Here is a 4,092-nt window from a genome sequence, read left to right on the forward strand (position 1 = left end):
ACATTTGCAGCTGTTCAGCTAGTTGACTAATCACTTCTGAGATTTTCTTCCCCAAAATAAAAATCATCTGGGGACTAATTTTTAGTCAGAATAGTAACAGAGCTTGGCATTTCCGAAGATCTGTTCATCACTGGGTTTCACAGGCCTGAGCCCAACTCTGAAATCCTAAGCTTCTCTCCCTGGGGTCCAAGTGGAAGCCTGAGTAGGAACAGAAAGCTCTGTGGCAGGTTTGAGTCAGGATTGGACATTCCTTACTCACGTTTAACACTTCACAGCCATGTGGCCCTGCACTTGATTAGTACAAGCCTACCGTGTGATGTGCTGCAAGCAGCACTATTCTATGCAGAATTCTAAGACCTGGGACGCATCCTGGCTCTCTCTTAGAATTAGCATGGAATTAGCAACTGCCGTACAGACCTTGTGTGGATCTAATACAAATCTAAGTCTCTTGGGTAGTGATTTTCAACCAGTGTGCTGCAAGAATTTATAAAACATGCCAGAGCACTAACATCTATTTAGTCAGAGCACTAACATCTTTTCCCTTAGATTGTCAAAAAAAAAAAAAAAAATGACAACAGCCAACACAATGACAGCCATCTGGTGTGACTGAACAAAATTATACCTTTTTTTTTTTGTTTGATTGGCGAAAAATATAATGTACTTTTTGGTGTGCTGCAAAATATTAGTAATTAGTTTATGTGTACCATGAGATGAAAAAGGTTGAAGATTGCTGCTCTATGGGATCAAATAGTATATAAATGTGTTCTGTAAACTATTAAACAAGTTCATACAACTATAATTTATGATTAATATTTATCTGTCATTAGCCCAACATTCTCATCAATTTCTTCACTTATAAGGGGGTAAGAAGATCATGACTCGGCATATATAATGTTATACGAAGAACATGTTTAGAGATTTACTAAGTGGCATACATTCTAAATTTTTTGTAATCCAGCTATATCTACAAAAAATCTGGGCTATTTATTGTCTATTTTAATAATTTATTTTTCATTTAGTTGACCCTAGTCAAGAAACCCTATATGTAGGTCAAGCTCTAGGAACAACTAGCTATGTGCCCTAATTTTTAACTGAGAAGTCCGAGGTGGGTGGGTGGGTGGGAGGGGTAGGAGAGAGATGAGACAAAAGGGATGGACAAAGGGGTCTGGGCCACCTGCGTTAGCATCTACAGCCTTAATTCTCTACCCCCAGGAAAACTCTGGCCTTAAGCAAAGGGAGCTGGTGTAGAGCTCTACGTACTCACTGATTTCATGTTCAAATGTACAAGGAAGCCAATATTTGCTATTTGAAAACAGCGTTTCTAAAGCTAGGTTCCAAATTTGGAGTTCTGACTAAAAATGCCCGAGGACTTTGCAGAAGTCATAAAGGGTGGACATCAAGAAATGTTTGTTGACTGATTGATTTGCAGACAGGCAGGCATAGCTTGGTGACCAAATCAATTAGAATCCCTTCTGGGAAGTCATCGCCTAATTAGGGACCACATTTCTCAACCTTCATTGCATCTAAGTGGAGCTGTGCGACTATTTCTCCCCCAGGAAATAAAAGCCAGTTCATGTGTGTCACCTGTGGGCTGAGAAGTAGGTGTAATTCTTTAGGATCTCTTTTTCCATCTGTTGGCTGCCTCTGAGTAGGTAGAGGCAAGAGAAGCCGCAAGACAGAAAGATCCAGGATTCATGAAGGATCCCAGAGAAGGCCACCTCCCCGCCAGGAACAACCACATAGAAATCTGCATGAGTAAGATAGACAATTTCATTGTGCTAAGCCACCAAGACTTTTGGGGGTACTGGTTGCTAAAGCTAGTGTTACTCTAATATAAAGGGCGAAATAAAAAGCTCACATTTTACCAAGTTAAACCTAAGATAACTAACAAAAAGTACTAAGGTGATTGAGCTGGCCTAGAAATAATTTAATTTTCAGTCATGAGGCAAAAATGGGACATTAAAGTAGAAATTAATTTATAGGAACATGAAGAAAGTTACAGTTGTGTTCTCCCTTGAGTTTATGATTTGTAAAACTCATACCTGTCAGTTACTAAATATATTTTAATTTTGCTGTCACCTGTTCGGACAGATATAGTCTGCTTTTTTGCAAGCCATTTCCCCTATTTATTCCTATAAGCGAGTGAAATGAATAACATCCTCCATGTGGCTTTTTAGTGAAATAGAGACTGGTGCAATATTCAAATTTTTTGAATAGCTTATTTCAAGGTGAATGTGACTTGGTTCAGAAGTCAACTATCTTCCATGTAAAAAGTGAGTTGAATAGAAATTAAGAATGCCTTTTTCCCCCTGTAGAATTAGAGAGCTTCTATTCCAGTTAGGGCAGGAACCCTCTACAAGTTAAAAGTGAAATGTTTGGTTTGAGGGGCCATCATGTTCCAGGTCCTTTAAAGGATATCAGTATTATTCCTGTCCCAATATGAAAAGCTGCTTTTGGCTTAGAGAAGCATTCTTGCAAACTAATTGTGTATCTTACAAAGCCCTTCCAAGGCTCAGCAGGAGGAACCACGTGCTTTTCAGTCTAGCTGATTCTAGCAAGATAACAGGCGGAACTGAAAAGGAAAAAAAAAGGAAAAATCTCTTTTCTAAATTAATGAGACTCCATTTTATTTAGTAATTGCAGAAACCTAAAGGATTGGAGCTTTAATTCCATGTTCATTCATTCTTCCGTAGTCAGAATCTTTTAAGAAAGAAACAACTTTTTTCAACCTTATTTTGAGGGTGAATATGGGGTGAAATGGTACATGAGATTATTTTCCCTTTTCATTCTGAGAAGTTTTCTGCATCTTTCTCCTGCATCCATTGGACTACAGTGTACATATCATCCCATTGTTACCCAAGTAATATTCTATTTCAAAAGTAGGATCATTTTTCCCCCATAGAAGACACAGATCTAAAATGAGAAGCCTTTTCCTTCTTTTGGAAGATAAATGAGTTTAGACTAAATGATCACACTGAATGCTTTATGATTTTACCAGAACTACCTAAACTATACTAAGGGAGAATGAATATGGGGGAAGCAAGCTTCTTTGCCTGAAAGAAAGAACCGCAGTTTTATTAAAGGGGTGGCAATGGGCTCAGCTAAAAACACAATTATTCCAGATTCCCCTGCAGGAGTGATGGCATTTTGCACAGTTATGACCCATAAGAATTAAATCAAAGTTTCCAGGGGGTCTGGGAAAGCTCTTGGAGAAAGAGCTGATTCAGCTGGCACTTGCCTTTTGCCTTTCATACTTCCTGTCCCCCTACCTGGAATGTAGACAGGATGCTGAAGATGAGGCAACCATTTTGAGACCACAAGGCAACAAATTAGACGATAAAAGCCACATAGGATGGCCAAGCGGAAGAAAAATGAGCTGAGGTCCCGAGGACTGTGGGTTTGCCAGGACTGTAAAGTCCTACCTTAATGTTACTTGACCTTAAATTAATGTCACTTGAGAAAAACAAAACCTCTATTAGATTAACCTAGTGAAAGTTGAATTACCCTTATGAGTTGTCAAACCTATACCAAGTTAACACAATTAGATTGTAAGAAGAATGCTAATTTTTTATAAAAACAGTTTCTTAGCAAGGATTTCAAAAGCATTCATTTACTATGGTGATTATTAACCTGATATACTTATAAATTATTTTTTTTTACATTACTTAAAATGACTCTTCCAAGGAACTCTACTAGGCAATAACATATGCAACCCCCATAAATGGATTATCATGAATGTGTTTCAGCCCTTCATTTATTCATTCAGCAAATATTTATTGAGGACCCAGTAAGTACTGTTCTAGGGGCAGGGATGCAAAGTTGAAAACAAATGCTTGACTATAAGGGGTTCAGTTTACTTAAAAGTAATAAGACAAAGTATTTTTTTTTTTAGAAAACTCTTTTTTCCAATTCCTTGCTTCCTATGTGTTGTTTATTTCATGAATATTATTCTACAAGAGATGGAAAAGCCTAGCACCACAAAATAAAAGGATCTTAACCACAAACGTGGTGTCCATCACTTAATGTTCAGAACACTTTTTTAATTTGAGAATTTAATTCAATGTTGCACCAATACGTTCATTAGCTATGAGA

Source organism: Cnephaeus nilssonii, assembly GCF_951640355.1.
Source record: "Cnephaeus nilssonii genome assembly, chromosome: 10".
In the NCBI taxonomy this organism is placed as follows: Eukaryota; Metazoa; Chordata; class Mammalia; order Chiroptera; family Vespertilionidae; genus Cnephaeus; species Cnephaeus nilssonii.